We start from the raw sequence: 19195 nt of genomic DNA, 5'->3' as shown, positions 1-19195 counted from the left end.
TATTTAAATATATTTGTCTAAGACAACTTCTTAGATGTGAGATTACTAGATAAGAGTATGAATATTTTTTTTTAATTTTATTTATTTATTTGGCTGTGTGGGGTCTTAGCTGCAGCAGGTAGGATCTTTGTTGCCGTGTGCCGGACATTTAGTTGCAGCATGCGAACACTTTAGTTGCAGCACGTGGGTCTAGTTCCCTGACCAGGGATGGAACCCGGGCCCCCTGCATTGCGAGCAATGGAGTCTTAGTCACTGGACCACCAGGGAAGTCCAAGAGTATCAATATTTTTAATGGCTTTAATTCATACTATTACATTGTTTTGAACAGATTTATACCAATTTGTAGCCTCACCAGCTGCGGATGTGTATGCATACTGTTTTTTGTCACTTTTGCTTGCACTGAATGTTCATTCTATTTAAAGCTTTGCTAATTTGATAGGTGTAGTGAGACTGAATGGTAGACTCCCCAAAAGATAAGACTACGTCCTAATATTCACAGTCTGAGTATTAACTTACATGACAAAAGATGTGATTAAGTTAAAGATTTTGAGAGGAGGTTTTATCCTGGATTATGCAGGGGGCCCTAAATGCAATCATATTTTTTTTGTTTTTTTTTTTGGCTGCATTGGGCCTTTGTTGCTGTGTGTGGGATTTCTCTAGTTGTGGTGAGCGGGGGCTACTCTTTGTTGTGGTGCGAGGGCTTCTCATTGCAGTGGCTTCTCTTGTTGTGGAGCACGGGCTCTAGGCACGTGGGCTTTAGTAGTTGTGGCACATGGGCTCAGTAGTTGTGGTGCATGGGCTTAGTTGCTCCGCAGCATGTGGGATCTTCCTGGACCAGGGATCAAACCTGTGTCCCCTGCATTGGCAGGCAGATTCTTAACCACTGTGCAACCAGGGAAGTCCCAATCATGTGTATTTTTAAAAGAGAGAGGCAGAGGAAGTTTTGAGGCAGACTCTCAGAGAAGAAGACAATGTGAAGACAGAGGCAGAGATGGGAGGGTGGGGACACAAGCCAGGGATGCCATGCCGGCAGTCCCCAGAAGAGGGAAGAGGTAAAGAACAGATTTTTCCCTGGAGTCTGCAGAGGGAATGTGGTCCTGCCAATACCTTGATTTCAGATTTTGGGGCTCTAGAACTGCGAGAGAATAAATTGCTGTTGTTTTAAGCCACCAAGTTTTGGTGATTTCTTAGAGAGAAAAGTACAAGAAGTGAATACAACTGGTCAAAATTATATTTCAGTGTTGCTTTAACCAGCATTTCCCTCACCAGACACATGGTTATTTAAATTTTTTATTTATTTAATGAATAATAAGGTTGGATGAAGCTAGGACAGAAAGCAGAAAGGTAAAAAAACCAGTTTGGGGGCCTCCCTGGTGGTGCAGTGGTTGAGAGTCCGCCTGCCAATGAAGGGGACACAGGTTCGTGCCCCGGTCCGGGAAGATCCCACATGCCGCAGAGCGGCTGGGCCCGTGAACAATGGCCGCTGAGCCTGCGCGTCCGGAGCCTGTGCTCCGCAACGGGAGAGGCCACAACAGTGCGAGGCCCGTGTACCGCAAAAAAAAAAAAAAAAAAAAAAAAAACAAAAAAAAAAACAGTTTGGAGGCTGCTGCAATATTTTAGAAGAGAAAAATACCCTGGCTTGAGATAAGATAGTGGAGTGATAATGAACAGCACAGATTGGAGAGGTGGTTAAAGTTTTTAAAAGACAAGACTTATCGATTGCGTAAGATTGTAGAGAGGGAGGAGATGAGGATAACGGACAACCAGGTAGGTGACTGAGATAGAAAATGCTGGAGGGGAAGAAGCAGGTTTGGAGGAAAAGTAAAGAATTCAGTTAGGAAGACTTAAGGTGCCTGTGAGACATGCGGGTGAAAATGTCTCCTGGGCTGTTGGCTACACAGGCCTAGAGCTTAGGACAGAGATCGTGGCTAGAGCCGTGCATTTGTAAGCCACCAGCATTTTGAAGCTATTGACATGTGTGAGTCTTTTCTAGATAGAGTATTCAGGGTACAAAACAAACAAGACCTGGGACCAAACCCTGAGGAACAGCGTAAGTGGATGGTCAGAGAAAGAGTCTTTCAAATGTGATTGAGAAGAAGCTGAGAGAGTAACAGGGAAGAATCAGAGGATGTTTTTTAAGGACAGAATGATCCATGTCATTGAGCTGACAGATTCCAGATTTTAGTACCTCCCAAATCTGCCTCAGCTTTCAGACTGAGGCCAAGCTCTTCCTGGACAGCCCACAGCAAACGATGGAGCTTATCAAGAACATTGAGTAAGTAAGGACACTTCTGCCCAGCCCAGGGCTCCTTTAAGGAGCAATTTTTGCCCCAGGACTTCTTGTTGGATTGACCAAGAATTTTTCAGATTTGCATCACCATCTGAAGGCCTTCTATGTTCCAATCCTGCTTCCTCCCCTTTCATATTTCACAGGTGCTATTCCCAAAGAAACCTCTTACACTGTTCACTGTGTCCACTTCTGACACAGTGATCTTGCAGGAGACGTTTCCATGGAATTAGAGGAAGTTGAGGAATAAATGCCCAGTAAAGTTTGAAACTCAATGGTGAAGAGGAAGAGCGAGGGAAGAAACGAGTGGGACTCGAGTCATTGGGGACTTCACTTTAATAATAGACAGGCATGGGGACTTCCCTGGTGGTCCAATGGTTAGGACTCTGAGCTTCCACTGCAGGGGGCCCAGGTTTGATCCCTGGTTGGGGAACTAAGAGCCTGTATGCTGTGCAGTGTGACAAAAAAAAAAGAATTGACAGTCATGAAATATTTCGATCTGGTAACTTGAGTGAGTGGAAGGGGTGATAGCCCAAGATCCCTGAGAAAAATGAAAGGATGGAATCCTGAGCTTAATAGCCAGAGGAATTCAGCTGAGACAAAAGGAGAAATCTCTCTCCCACTGTGAGAGGAGGGAAGGAAGAAAGGACTGCATATAAGTTTGCAGATATAGTAGCAGGTGAGACCATGTGCTGAGAGGGAAGGAAGAGGCGATAGAGCATGTTCAAGGACAGTAGAGATGGTTTGATGTAGTGAAGGATGGTTAATGGTGAAACACTGTAAGCATTCCAGTTTAAGCCAGGATTAGATAGAGATATTCACTATTACCACTTGTATCAGTACGGTTCCCAGCCAGAGACAGATGACACAATCAAGTCGGGGTACCGAGAGGAGAGGGGCTATTGATGAAGTTTTGGCAGCATATAAGGGAAATTGTAAGGTCTAGTGCAACACCTCAGGATTAGTAACCCAGGACACTGTTACCACTCCCAGGACCGAAGTAGGAAAAAGAGGAAAGTTACTGGAACTCAGTAACTTAGAAACTGAGAAAGCTGAGTGGAAGAGGCTGGCTTCTAGGAACAGGGACTTTTGATAGAATGAGAGACACCTCCATTCATAGAGACCCACAGGTGGGGAGCTGGGAGGATAAATACTTAGACCTCACAATCCCTAATCCTTCCCTTTTCTTTGTTGGCCAAACCCAACCAAAAGCCAGAGAGCAAAGGAATAGAGTAGGGTGGGGAAGAATGAATTTGGAGGATTATAATATGCCTTACCACATGTAAAAATGTACCATAAAGCTACCAAAAAAGAAAAACAGTGCATTATTGGCTCAGAAATAGGTTATAGAAAAAGCTGGTGAGTCTAAAAATAGGACCAAGTTAAATATGGCATTCATTATATGGTAAAGGTATATTCAAACTAGTGGCACAAAAGATGAATTATTCATCAAATAATATTTTTGAACAGCTGGCTAGTGATTTAGAAAAGATAAGTTAAATCCCTACTTTTAGATACCTGTAAACTTTAAGATAAATTAACGATTTAAATGTAAAAGAACTTGAAGGGAATCTAAGTGTATATATTTATATTTTGTTGTTTTGAAATTATCACAGGAACTGGAAACTACATTATAATTTAAAACATCTTTAGGGCAAGAATACCATAAACGAGCTAAAAGATTCATTAAAAAATTAGGAAAAATTCATAACACATGTCAAAAAATTAATAGCCATAATGTACAAATGAATAAATCTATAAAAAATTAACAATTCAGTAGGAAAAAATCTGTGATAGATTTTAACAGGCCAATGATCCCTGAAGAAACATATTGGTAAATAAATATAAAAATACTTCTGGCTTTATTAATAATCAAAGACATGAACTAAAAACAACTGTGAAAGGGACTTCCCTGGCGGTCCAGTGGTTAAGACTCCGTGCTTCCACTGCAGGTAGCGCAAGCTCTATCCCTGGTTGGGGAACTAGGATCCCTCATGCTGTGTGGCCAAAAAATTAAAAAAAAAAATCTACTAAAAAAAACCCAAACACAACTGTGAAATATAATTTCCATATCTATAAAGTTGTGAAAGATTGAAATGGGGCTTCCCTGGTGGCACAGTGGTTGGGAGTCTGCCTGCAGATGCAGGGGATGTGGGTTCGTGCCCCGGTCTGGGAGGATCCCACGTGCCGCGGAGCGGCTGGGCCCGTGAGCCATGGCCGCTGGGTCTGTGCGTCCGGAGCCTGTGCTCCACAATGGGAGAGGCCACAGTGATGAGAGGCCTGTGTACCGCAAAAAAAAAAAAAAAAAAAAAGGAAAAAAGAAAAAGAAAAAAAAAGATTGATATGACCCATTGTTGTAGGAAGTGAAGGAAAACAGACCCGCTAATTTACTGTAGGTATATAAATCAATACAACTTTTCTACAAGGCAATTTGAGACACTGTATCAAAATATAAAATGTATACAGCTTTTGACCCACCAATCCCAATTCTAGAATTTATTGTAAGGAGTAATTGCACAAATGCAAAATGTTTTATCTGTTAGGATGTCCCTTTCTGGCTTTATTTTAGCCCCCTCCCAATCCATTAATATGGTACTAGACAGAAAAATTAAGATACAATCCTACGGTGGAATACTCTGTGGCCATTAAAATTAATATATGTTTCTATATTAATTCATGTGGAAATATATGCACAAGATCTATCAGTGAAAAAGATAGCATGTATAGAATAATCCCATTGAGTTAAAATTGGTTACTAAGCATAATAATCTGGAATCACAGTATCTGGAAAGATAGTCACAAAATTGTTAGCAGCAGTTATCATTTTTGGGGTATTTTGGGTACTTTTATTCTTATTTGGCTTTTTCTGTGCTGTATGAATTTTTAATTTCTATTTTAATTAATTTTATTTTATTTTTGAATTTTTAAAGTGAATATGTGTACTTTTACAAAATACATATATTTTGCAGATACCTGTAAGTATAGTAATTACTTAAAGTACAACTTTTTAAAAACATATTATAAAGGAAGAAATGAAATAGTTTATGTGAAGGTTAGAAGCAATTGTTATATAGAGAATTACAGGATTTCAGCAAATCCTTGACAGTGCAGGTAAAACTGGAACTCATGCATTTATGTCCCCGAAGTTAGTGATGATCTCCAATAGAGCTCAGTGGCTCTATAGTCTGTCTTCTAAACGCTCCCCTTTGAATATCAAGAGCCGATCTCATGAACTCAGATTATAGAGTTTTACGATCACGCATAGTGTAAGAAGCATGCAGAACATGATGGATAGGAAAGACCTTTCAGACAGGAAGAGGAAAGAGAAAGTTTTACGTGATAAGAGAAAACGAGACAGATTAGGAGGGCTGCAACCTGAGAGAAGATAAGCATAATTGAATCCTGGAATAGGAATTTGATGAGCCATCATTCTCAGCCTTGGGCAAAGGAGGGTGTAGCAAGATGATAGTAAACCCAGATAGCTTGAGGGAGAATTTGAGAACATCCAGGCTTGTAATCAGCCTCATGGCTTTATCTATCATAGCTCTGGAATGATAAATTAACAAGGGCACTGGGAGGACTCTAGAGCAATGGGCCTGAGATACAGTATTATTCAAAGCCTATGACCTTCATATGCTACTTTTTTTTTTTTTTTTTTGGCTGCATCATGAGGCATACAGGATCTTAGTTCCCCAACCAGGGATGGAACCCGCAAATGGAGTCTTACCCACTGGACCACCAGGGAAGTCCTATATGCTACTAAATGGTAGAAAGCAGAGATGCTGCAAGGACTGTAAACATTCTACACCCAATTTGAATGTGGGCATGTGTTGGGGGGAGTTTACCACACCACCAAGCAAACAATTCTTGGACCCCAGCTGCATGTCCTACAATTCAGCTCCATTCTGACACTATCTACCTGGAGACAGTGTCAGATTCCACAGGTTAAGGGTTCATTTCTACGAGACTGTCCCTCACACAAACTCTCTGCCTAACTTAAGATGCCAGTTGCAAGTCCAGATTGTCATCTGTACTTCTGACTATAAATCAGAGGTTCCCATGACACCCCCCCTCATGTTCAATTAATTTGCTAGAGCAGCACATGAAACTCGGAGAAGCATTTTACTTACTAGATTACTGGTTTATTATAAAATGATGTAATTTAAGAATAACCAGATGGAAGAAATGCATAGGGAAAGTTATGGGGAAATGGCTCGGAGAGTCCATGCCCTCTCTGAGCCCACTACGCTTCCCAAATCTCCACCTGTTTACCAACCCAGAAGGGTTTTTAAACCCTGTCCTTTGGGGTTTTAGTGGATGCTTCATTACACAGGCACGATTGATTCAATCATTAGTCATTGGCAATTGATTCAACTTCCAGCCTCCAGGGGAAGGTCATGGGGGTGGGATTGAGAATTCCAACCCTCTACTCACAAGGTTGGTTCCCTGGCAACCAGCCCCACCCTTCAGTGCTTTCACAAAGTCACCTCATTAACATAACAAGACACACCTGTATCTGCTCTTGTCAGAGGAAATGCCAAGGGTTTTAGGAGCTCTGTGCCAGAAACAGGACAAAGAACAAATATGTATTTCTTATTATAAATCACAATATCACAGACTGAAAGATCAAAGTGGCTTGGGCTGGGAAAAGAAAGCTGTAGTTGGTGAAGAACTTACACCTGGAGGATTGTCCCCGCAATGGGCACAGTAGCCATTATTAGTAGTTACCATGCAGGACCAGACAGTCCTCAGCAGATGCCAGGGCTGATGACTGAGGACACACTACACTGGAGGTAGGAGAAGACCCAGAGCAGCAAGCTACACATACAATTTACAGTTTTCGAGCAGCCACATTAAAAAAGTTAAAAATAGGTGAAATTAATTTGAATAGTTAACATTTATTTAACCCAATACAAGCCAAAATATTTTCATTTTAACTTGAAATCTATATAAAATATTAAGGAGATAGTTTATGTATATACTTTTGGGTACTACACCTTGGAAAGCCAGTATGTATTTTACATTTACTGCACAGCTCCATGTGGCCCATCCACATTTCCAGTGCTCAGTAGCCACCCATGGCTAGTGACTATTGTATTGGATGGCACAGATCAAGAGAATAGGAGGTAGACTAAAGGCCCTTCTTCCCGCCATCATTAATACATAGAAGCTTCCTTCTCTACTCAGCAACAATCTTAGCAAGGAAGAGTGGGGAGAGGAGACCCCTCTGGCTGTAAGAAATGTCTTTGATAGGAAGTTAAAATTATGGATTGATTAAGAGAATTTTAACTGGAGGTAACAGTTAATTTTTTTTTTATAAACAAGAGAATTTTATTTCTCACAGTTCTAGAGGATGAGAAATCCAAGATTAAGGCCCTGACAAATCTAGTGTCTGGTGCAAGCCCACTGCCTGGTTCATAGACGACCATCTCTTTGCTGTGTCCTCACATGGTGAAAGGAGTAGGGAGCTCTCTGGGGTCTCTTTTTTTTTTTTAACTGGGGTATAGTTGTTTTACAATATTGTGTTAGTTTCTACTGTACAGTGAAGTGTACAGCAGGCTCTTATTAGTTATCTATTTTATACATACTGGTGTATATATGTCAATCCCAATCTCCTAATTCATCCCAACTCCTCTCCCCCCACCCCCTGTTTCCCTCCTTGGTGTCCATACATTTGTTCTCTCCATCTGTGTCTCTATTTCTGCCCTGCAAACCAGTTCATCTGTACCATTTTTCTAGATTCCACATATATGTGTTAATATACGATATTTGTTTTTCTCTTTCTGACTTACTTCACTCTGTATGACCCTCTCGAGGTCCATCCACATCCCTACAAATGACCCAATTTCATTCCTTTTTATGGCTGAGTAATATTCCATTGTCCTTTGACAGACGTGGTAACAGAAACCTGCATGGATGAAGGCCAGATTGCAGCTGTGTGCTGTGAGTGCCTGCAGGCTTTGGAGTTTCTGCATTCGAACCAAGTTATTCATAGAGACATCAAGAGTGACAACATCCTGCTGGGAATGGATGGCTCTGTCAAGCTAACTGATTTTGGATTCTGTACCCAGATCACCCCAGAGCAGAGCAAACGGAGCACCATGGTGGGAACACCGTACTGGATGGCACCAGAGGTTGTGACACGGAAGGCCTATGGGCCTAAGGTTGACATTGGTCCCTGGGCATCATGGCCATAGAAATGATTGAAGTGGAGCCCCCATACCTCAGTGAAAGTCCTCTGAGAGCCTTGTACCCCATCGCCACCAATGGGACCCCGGAGCTTCAGAACCCAGAGAAGCTGTCAGCTATCTTCCGAGACTTTCTGAACCGCTGTCTTGAAATGGATGTGGAGAAGAGAAGTTTAGCTAAAGAGATGCTGCAGCATCAGTTCCTGAAGATTGCCAAGCCCCTCTCCAGTCTCACTCCACTGATTGCAGCAGTAAAGGAGGCAACCAAGAACAATCACTAAAACCACATTCACCCCAGTCTCTTTGTGCTAAGGCTTCTGTGAAATAAATGCTCATTTTGAAAAAAAAGAAGATGTGGTATATGTACCACATCTTCTTTATCTATTCTTCTGTTGATGGACATTTAGGTTGCTTCCATAACCTGTCTGTTGTAAATAGCGCTGCAGTGAACATTGGAGTGCATGTGTCTTTTTGAATTATGGTTTTCTAATTTTATCTAGAGACTAAGTTTTTCTTCAATTATCAGTGGCAGTGGGGACTCAAGGACAAGATGAGATTATTTGAAATAAAGAAATGTATAATCTGCTGTACATCTAAGTAGTATTGGGTACATTTCAACCCATATTACAAAAGTTTGGAGAATTTGTTTTGCTGTCTGGGAACCTAGGCCTTATTAAGCATATTGAAAAAGTAAGTCACTATTCATCTCACTGGATTTAGGCATGGTTCTACAGCAAGTAAGGCAGTATTGCTTGAACCCTCCAGATGCTTGTAACCTATAACCAAGACTACGTAACACTGGTCATTACAAGCAAGTCATGATCTTTGGGAAGGGGTTCCTTGCGGGACAGAAGTTTCATAACTAATATGATTTCAAACAGCACTAATGCAATGCTTTAGAAAAGCTCTTCTTTAAGCTGTTTTTACTACAGTGTTGTACCCACCAGGCTGGCTCTCTCTTCTCTGCCTTTACTTTCCATGTTCCCTGTCTAAAATACCTCTACCCTCCGTTCTGACACCTGATTCTATCCACACTTCACAAACCAATGTATGTTCTCTCCTTGCCATGAATCATGCTGGAACTTGTTCAATGTAAATAAAATTTATTGTGTGGCTCACATTAAGTGGCTTAGCTCTTAATTATATACTCTTTTGTATTATTTTCTAGTTGTTTTCTTTGTGAATTTCTCATCTCACCATTGAATTCTTGATCTACTATGGGAAGAAACTTTTCTTTCTTTTATATATCTGATGCATTCAAAAAGTGCTGGGCTTGAGATTAATCCTCAAAATATACTTGTTACTTGAATTAAATCAGCTAAATAGTCTGTGATGATTCAATCTGAAAATTAAAGTAGCCAAGTGTAGTCATACTCTCTTAGCATAGAGATGCATTTACAGAATGGGGAGTGCTAACTGCAAACAGATAATTATATGGAATTAATATTCTGGCCATTGCAGAGACAATTTTGATTCTATCTTCTTTGAATATCCTGAGTTGAGAAAAGCTCTTGACTTACATTCTTCCAACCATTGTTCATAAAACTGTTGATCATTTCTTCTTAGCTGCAGTGAGAAAAAACAATGATCACCATCCGTAAATGGTTCTGCTATTTGTCATTTATTTCTTCCACTAGTTCCTAAAATGTGCTCTTCCTCCTCAAGTACTTTAATATCCAAATGAGTACAGCTCTGGTAGGTATATTTCTCCTGATGAGTCAATGGGATCACTTCCAGTACTACAATGTGCACATCTTTTATCAATGACAATGGGCTGAAACCGTTCACCATGATATGAAATAAAGGCTCACTCCCAATTTTTGGCTTCACTTTTCTTTTGGCCACACCACACAGCTTGCAAGATCTTAATTCCCCAACCAGGGATTGAACCCGGGCCAACGCAGTGAAAGCACCAAGTCCTAACCACTGGACCGCCAGGGAATTCCTGTCTTCACTTTTACCATGCTCAAGAAAAGAGTTTGGCGTGCCCACGCAAATGGAGGCAAAGTAAGTAGGGCATATGATGATGTATTACAATTGACTCATCAGGAGAAATATGCCTACCAAAGCAATATTCCATGTGTTTTACACACACACACACACACACATACACACACACATTTTAATATGAAATACTTCAGAGACAACAGTGCTATAATACATCAGTGCTACTCAAAGCAGTGCTCAAGGAAGTATGCGTCTAATACTCTGGGGAGTCGTTTAAGTCCTTCTGGCACATTGTAAGATAATAAAGATATCTAAATAAGTTTATAGCCTCAGTTCTGATTTTGGATGACTTCACAAAACCTTGAGTTTATCATTTGTTTTTAATCATAGTCCTTTAACATTTGTCAGGCACATGGCTTTTTCTCGTTTCATCTTGAGAATTTTGATGTTGATATTCTGTCATTTAAAATCATCTTTATGCTGTTTATTTTTGTGTGTGTGCTGAAATAATAATTCTTTGACTAGAAAGGCTTGTACACTTTAGATGGGGAATTCAGTTCAAAGGGAACTGTGCTTGGTCAAAGGAATAGACACTTTAGTAATTGTGATATCTATAGATCCACAGAGTTAGAACTTCTTAAAGGCTTCAAGGAGTTATTTCAAAGCTGAGTAGTTTCTTTTAAATGTGTTTTTAAAAATATTTATTTCTTTATTTTGACTGCGCTGGGTCTTAGTTGTGGCATTCAGACTTCTTAGTTGTAGCATTCGGACTTCTTAGTTGCGGCATGCATGCAGGATCTAGTTCCCTGACCAGGGATCAAACCCGGGCCCCCTGCATTGGGAGTGTGGAGTCTTACTCATTGGGCCACTAGAGAAGTCCCTAAAAGCTGAATGATTTCTTTATGTGGGTTCAACAATGGGGAATAATATGGACTGGTAGATTAGGCAGGTAAATGGCAATGTTTTGGAGTGAAGAACTATATACAAAAAAATATATAATAATGGAGTATGTTAAAACTATTAACATAATAGTTAATTATGCTATGTTATGCAGCTATTCATTTCACAAATATCTCTTGAGGGTTTATTATGTGCCAGCAGTTTCTTAAATGGTAGGTGAGCTGTGACGAACAAGACAGACATTGTTCCTACGGAATTACCTGGTGGTCCAGTGGTTAGGACTCTGTGTTTCCACTGCAGGGGGCAGGGGTTGGATCCCTGGTCAGGGAACCAAGATCTCCACATGCTGCGTGGCAAGACCAAAAAAAGAGAAAAAGACAGACATTGTTCCTAAAGTTGAGAGTTGAGAATTTAGCAGATACTAATATATTGATAACTGAATGGAGAAATAAAGTTCTTACTCTTATCTTAGATGACCGGCGGTTTGCTGGTACATGCAATGTTCCTTAGAGTGCGGCAAATAAAACATCAATTTAGTTTCCTTTTTCAAATTCCATGTAAATGGAAATGAAGGTTTGAGTCAGGTACATTACATCCCATAATATTACATCCCATAATATTTAGCTTCACAACAAAGGAAGCATAAAATCTCAAGTCCTTGGCTAGTTTAGGGGTTTAAAGTGCAGACTGATGGCTTGAAGGTTTGTTTGGATTCCTTTTCAGTCTAAATAATGCTTTATAAGAGACACTTCTCTTTTTTTAAACTGTCAAAATTAGGCTTGGGGAAAGTGCATACTCCTTCTCATATCTCATCCTTCACACATTTCTAGAAACATTAGATAAACTTTTAAGTATTAAGAAAACATGAGATTTTTTTTGTTTAAGTCTTGATTCTTTGAAACCCTCGGACAACTAAAATATTGACTAGGATCAAATATGAGGTTGAGGGAGCATGTTATGTCCATACAGCAAGTAGATAACAAGTATCTCTTAAGAATGTTGCTAGTTTTATAATCTTCTTTATAGTCCAGATAAACCGTGGATATGACCTTCATTTGAATCTGAAGCATGTTGCAAGTCAGCACAGAGAACAAATATAAACATTTAGAATTTTTTAAAGAAAAATTTCCACATTTGCAAAAGTTACTGCTTTGAAGTTTTTTTGTTTTTAAATAATGCTCTATGTAGAATCAAGTCTTTTTTTTTCCTTTTTTAAAAAAATGTATTGATTTATTTATTTTTGACTGCATTGGGTCTTCCTTGCTGCACTCGGGCTTTCTTTAGTTGCATCAAGTGGGGGCTACTCTTTGTCATGGTGCGTGGGCTTCTACCTGTGGTGGCTTCTCTTGCTGTGGAGCACGGGCTCTAGGCACGTGGGCTTCAGTAGTTGTGGCACGCGGGCTCAGTAGTTGTGGCTCGCAGGCTCTAGAGCGCAGGCTCAGTAGTTGTGGCGCACGGGCTTAGTTGCTCCACGGCATGTGGGATCTTCCTGGACCAGGGTTCGAGCACGTGTCCCCTGCATTGGCAGGTGGATTCTTAACCACTGCGCCACCAGGGAAGCCCCTAGAATCAAATCTTGAAAAAAATAAGAAGGCAAATGGAAGGAACATCAGTAAGGGTATAATAAAAAATAAATGAACATCAACTGTTTCTCCTTACCAAAGGCAACTGGATCTGAGTCTAATAAGCAATGCTCTCCAGTCAATGAAAATGAAATGGCATAAATCATGACCTGGGTGTGGAAAGAAAACACAAAGGAGAATAAGGAGACTTTACAAGAAAGATCTCACTCTTTAATATATTTTCCTTGTTCCTACTTTCTCCAAAGAGAACAACCAAGGAGTTTCTTCAGCATCTTAGAGTATGGCTGGCATGGGAAACAGCAACCCTCATGTAGGCAGAACACAAGGAGGCTGTGGGGTTTCCTCAAATAACCTAAAGCAGAAGCCAACAGTGGTCATGTCCCTCCTCTCCCCTCTTTCTCTTCCCTCTTCCTCAATCCCTCTTCCCCAATTCTGTGGACAATAGAAATTTTAAAATTGAAATTTGATGGTATCCTTGACCTGCTTGAATTCCTTAATGGTTTGCGATTGCTCTTCAGATAAAATTTAAAATCCTACAAATTTCTGCATGATCTGGCACTCACCTCTCCAGCTTCATTTTCTACCTTTCTCTGCCTTCCCCACTGAGATTCAAACTCAGTGACCTGCTTGCTCTTTGTCAAATAAACCAAGCTCTGTCATCCTTCAGAGTATCACTGTTTCCGTCTGTGTGGGAAAATCTTCATTACCACCCGCAGCCCTCCCCAGGCTACCACTGCCAGCTAGTTCCTCCTCAACCTTCAAGTCTCAGCTTTAGAGGCTCGCCAGCCTAGGTTAGACTACATATTATTATTATTTTAATTAATTTATTTATTTTTGGCTGCATGGGGTCTTAGTTGCGGCACACAGGATCTTTCATTGCGGGGCACAGGCTCTTCATTGTGGTGCACAGGCTTCTCTCTAGTTGTGGTGCACGGGCTCCAGAGCGCGTGGGCTCTGTAGTTGTGGTGCGTGGGCTTACTTGCCCCACAGCATGTGGGATCTTAGTTCCAAGACCAGGGATCGAATTGTCGTCCCCTGCATTGCAAGATGGATTCTTAACCAATGGACCACAAGGGAAGTCCCTAGGCTACATATTATTACAGTATCCTATACTTTGCCTTTACACATACTACTTGTATAAGTGAAACTACTCAAACCAATAGTAATTTTAATAGAAATATGATGAATTATTTATTGTCTTTTTTTTTTTTTTAATGTTTGGCCACACAGTACAGCATGTGGGATCTTAGTTTCCCAACCAGGGATTGAACCTGTGCCCCCTGCATTGGAAGCACAGAGTCTTAACCACTGGACTGCTAGGAAAGTCCCTATTGTCTCTTTCTCACTAGATTTTAAGCTCCATGAGGGCAGGGATTGTGCCTATCTTGTTTATTACTGAATTCTACGTACCTGCACTGTGCCTGACTCAGAGTTGGTGCTTTATCAGTATCTCTGAAATGAATGAGGCTCTGTTGTAGTTATGAGAGGGCTCAGTGGGAAACCTTGTCATTGACTGTTCACCTTGAATCAGGTGAACATGGTTTTTGCTTCATCTAAAAGTTCAAATCTAAATCACCTAAGAACGTGAGTAATGTAGATTTTACTGAATGCTTTCGGGGGAGCTGAAGAAGAGAATGACATCACATACCACACAGCAAAGTTTTATTGAACATTCCTATTAGCCTTTTCTATTCTTCCCCTCAAAGTTCCTTTTTAGTGTGTTGTCTTCCTCTTTACTTTTTTTTTTTTAGGAAGAAACAGCAAAATTTATTCTGTGCCTTCTGTGTGTTTTGTCTGGATAATAACATTTTTTTTATTAGTTTCTGCTTTATTCCTCTTTACTTTTCAAGAACCGTGTCCAGCTTTACAGACTCAGCCTTCACCACTCTGATTTCACCAAGCCAACAGAGATCTTTCTCTATTCCTTTTCTAATGTGGAACATTATAGCCTTCATCCTTCTATAAGCTTGCAAGAACTGACATAAATGCCACAAACTTGGTAGTTTAAAGAACAGAAATTTATTGTCTCACAGTTCTAGAGGCTAGAACTCCAAGATCAAGGTATGGGTAGGACTGGTTCCTTCTCAGGGCTGTGGTGGGGAATCTGTTCCATGGATTTAGCTTCTGGTGGTTTGCTGGCAATCTTTGACATTCCTTGTCTTGTAGAAGCATTACCCTAGTCTCAGCTTTCACCTTCACATGGCGTTCTCCCAGTGTGCATCTCCATCCAAATTTCCCTTTTATTTATTTATATATTTTTTGTGGTATGCAGGCCTCTCACTGTTGTGGCCTCTCCCGTTGCGGAGCACAGGCTCTGGACTTGCAGGCTCAGTGGCTGTGGCTCATGGGCCCAGCCGCTCCGTGGCATGTGGGATCTTCCTGGACCAGGGCACGAACCCGTGTCCCCTGCATCGGCAGGTGGACTCTCAACCACTGCGCCCCCAGGGAAACCCCAAATTTCCCTTTTTATGAGGACACAAGTCATATTGAATTAGGGTCCACCCTAAATGGACTCATCTTAACTAATTACATTTGCAGTGACCCTATTTCTAAATAAGGTCACATTCTGAGGTACTGAGAGTAGAACTTCTACATATTAATTTTCAGCAGACACAATTCAACTCATAACAAGCCTCCTGCTCCTCATCCCTCTCTATAAGAAAAAACTCTTTTTTGACTCTATCTTCCCTATAAAAGGGGTTGGAGAGAATTACAGGTGAGGGGAATTGTTTATAGTGAATATATTTTATCTGTCCAAAATAATTTCCCTTACAAGTGACTGAAAAACTAAGAAATTAGTCAATCTTTTCTGTGGATTTATCTTCCAAAAATATAGATCAGGTGACATCATTCTCTTGCTCAAAGGCTGAGGGTAGACAATATCTTATCTCTCTTGGTGGTCACTGCATCTCTAGTACCTGGCTCATGGCTAGTTACATATTAGGTACTTATAGATATTTGATGAATGCAATTGAAAAACTTTAATGGCTGCTTTTCACTTGCAGAACAAAGATCAGATTCATCAGCCTAGCCCACAGCAATTTGACTGCAACTTATCTTTCTAGCTTATCCTACCATTCCACGCCTTACAGCCATATACCTTTAGCCATAAAAACCATTCTACAGGGCTTCTCTGAGTACACTCTTCACTTTCATGCCCATTCTTTAACTTAACCTTTTCTCTTTGCCTGGAATGTGTTTCTACCTTCTAGCTAGCCATCCTTTAAGGCCCAGCTCAGACTGTCTCCGCCTCTTCTGATGATAAGCCTTTTTCCTCTAGGTAGAATTGATCTCTTTTTCAGATAGTCTCATAGTACTTTGTATTCTTTTCACAGTAGAACTCATGGTAGAATTATTTTGAATTGTGTCTATCTCCCAAGTAGATTAAAATTCTTATAGGACCAAGGATATGTCCTATTCATGTTGTTATCATTCACAAAGTCAGGCACACCTCTTTGTACTATAAGTATCACCCAGCACAATTTTAATTAGTGAGTTTTAAAATTAAATGCAATTGATTTTGGACTTCTTCCCCTAGGTTAGCTTTTTCTTTTTCTTTCTTTTTTTTTTTTTTCCAGTACAAGGACTCCTTTGTAATCATACTTTTGGGATTTTTCTGAAAAACTGTATAATGACAAAAAAGCTACGATAAATTTAATAGCATTTTAAAATAAATTTGTGTTCTACTTACCACCAAAGCATCTACAGACATAGGGAAAAAAAGGATGTTCATCTGTTACCAGACATATTATAATGTTCGGTGCGTATGTGGATTTGTGAAAAGTCAGTGGCTTACAAATTGCAAGCAGTTTTCTAGAAAATAAGGGCCCATTGCAGATTTTTGATTGGGTAATGACAAAGGAAAGTTAAAACACATAAAAATGAGATTACTTTTTTTTCAAAATATTCTGCCTTGCATTCATACCTTTATTCATTCAATGAATATTTGTTCAGTTCTAGTTATGTGCTAGACAACATCCTAGGTGCTGGCATACAAGAGGGACCAAGGTGGTGTCAGTGGAGGCGATGAGAAGTGGTTGGATATTGGACATATTGTGAAAGTAGAGCCAACAGGATTTACAGACAGATTAGATGTAGTGTGTACGAAAGAAAAGAGTCAAGGATGATTCCAAGGTTTCTGACTGGAGCAATTGGAAGAAAGGGGTTTGAGCACAGGGGGTAGTCAGGATTTTGCTTTTGGACATATTAAATTTGAGATGATTATGAGTCAAGAGAAGACATCTTTAGACATATGCTAATGTGGGTCCCTGTTCAATGAGGGTAAACACAATTAGAGGCATGCTAGAGCTGATTGTAATATTTTCAGGAATTTTCTAAGCCAATTGTTAGAAGTTAACAAGCTGTTATTCAAAATTAAGCTATGTATGTATAGGTGTATTAGTTAAATTATACCAAAACAAAAGTAATACATATTTTAAAACCCATCACTTCCTAATCATTTTACTATTATCTAAAATGATGAGGTTAATTCTCTTGTATCTGTTCAGTAAAAATACTATAGAATGGTACATATCTCTTCCCACCTCTGGGTTCAGTGGCATCACATTGGTAGCTTGAAACTGACTATGATACAATGATCAGCAAATGCCACCAAGCAGGGCTTTTTCTCCCTGGAAAACTTATTGTTAAATCACACTTCCCAGTACACCACTGAAAAATCCTCATGAAAGCAAATTGTCTCTTCACCCTCCTATATCCTTATGTCATCATCATCACCACATTTGTTCTTATCTTTTCCGCTATATAAGTGAAAACAAACAAATCAATCAAGAAGGGGAATAGTAAATAAAAGGCGAAGGAAAAATAAAGTGTTGATGAGTAGCTAGCACAGGATACCCAAAACAAGAAAGGTCTTAAAAAATAGCCTAAGTTGTGGTACATCTATGTCTTTGAACACTTTTTCTTCTTTTTTTAAAAAATAAGCCAGCTCTATACTGATATGGAACAATCTATATCTTAAGATATAAAAAGTGGACAAAGCAAACTGCACAAAAAAATTTCAGTATGGCACCTTTTATGCAGAACAAAACAAAACAAAAATACAGGTACATGCTTGCTTATGCACTGAGTATTTCTGAAAAATATACAAGAAACTGGTACCATTCATTGCTTCAGAGGAGGGGAACTTGGTGACCAGGATATACGGGTGGGAGAGAAACATTCTATTCCCTAGATATCCTTTTGTTCCCTTTGAATTTACTAACACGTGTATGCACTTCTTATTTGAATCAAACACACATGACTTTTTTTTTAAAAAGTGCTTAAGTGGTTTTAAGAACCTGATGTACAAATAACCTTCAACCTAAGGTGGGTGGGAGGAGAAGCAAAGCTCTTCCACTTTAAATTTGTACCAATTTTGTCTCTTTTAAACACAATTATATTTTTTTATAAATGTCATTAACATTTATAAGGAAATCTTCTGTGATATGCAGCTTCTAAATATAAAAGATTTTCGGTTAACAATTGTAACCTATAAACTTCAGGTTATGTTAATCTCCAGGCACGTTTAAGAAACTGTATGTGTTAGAATATTTGTTATACAAAATTACATTTATTCACTTAAAGTAATAAATACGTTTGTCTTAGTAATATGAATTTATTTAACCTACTTGTGGTAATTAATACATTGACTATGACCTCACTGGTTTTATTATAATGATTCTTTCCATTATTTAAATAAGATAAGCTCCTTTGTTAATCCAAAAATGTAGCAGATTCTGAGTCTAGGATTTTCTCCTCAGTTGAGCAAGGAAATAAAGCAGTGCTTACAGCAGGCTCATTATCAGAAACAAAATTGAAAAACTTGTGCTTTCAAACAGATTGGTGCCATGGTCCTGGACACAAGTCTGAACAGAGGGTGGTGGAATAGATTGCTTTGGCCCTGAAACTGGAGTGTGCTGATATAACAAGTGAAGGGGACTCAGGAAACCTCTTTTGGTTTTCAGTGGAAGTTGCCTGTCTTTGCTGCTATTCCAATTTGAGAGTGTCAAACTGCTGTATTCACTGAATTATGTACCCTAAAAATGCACACGTTCACGTGTATTGGGTAAAGGATCCGAAGTTTAGAAGCAGTGTTAGCAAAAGCAGTGTTTTTCAGTGAAACGAGGCAGATCAAACTGAGAAGCAGTCATATCAGGCTGTGGTAGAGAAACTCTTCTCTTCCTGAGTGTTTTCTTCCCCCCTTTTCCTATATGAATTCAGGATTGATCAACCAAAAATCAGGTCTGAATAGGAAGTCTTAGAAGACTCCTGTGTCTGTCAGGTTGAGG

General features: G+C 39.7%; 1 pseudogene; it reads left to right on the top strand.

Moving 5' to 3' along the window:
* Positions 1 to 1974: 1974 nt before the first annotated feature.
* LOC132486749 (serine/threonine-protein kinase PAK 1-like) lies at positions 1975 to 8756 on the top strand (annotated as a pseudogene).
* Positions 8757 to 19195: the final 10439 nt, after the last annotated feature.

The sequence above is a fragment of the Mesoplodon densirostris genome, chromosome 3 (genome assembly GCF_025265405.1).
Source record: "Mesoplodon densirostris isolate mMesDen1 chromosome 3, mMesDen1 primary haplotype, whole genome shotgun sequence".
NCBI lineage: Eukaryota > Metazoa > Chordata > Mammalia > Artiodactyla > Ziphiidae > Mesoplodon > Mesoplodon densirostris.
Note: the sequence above shows the minus strand (reverse complement) of the source record. Positions and strands in the feature narration are given on the sequence as shown.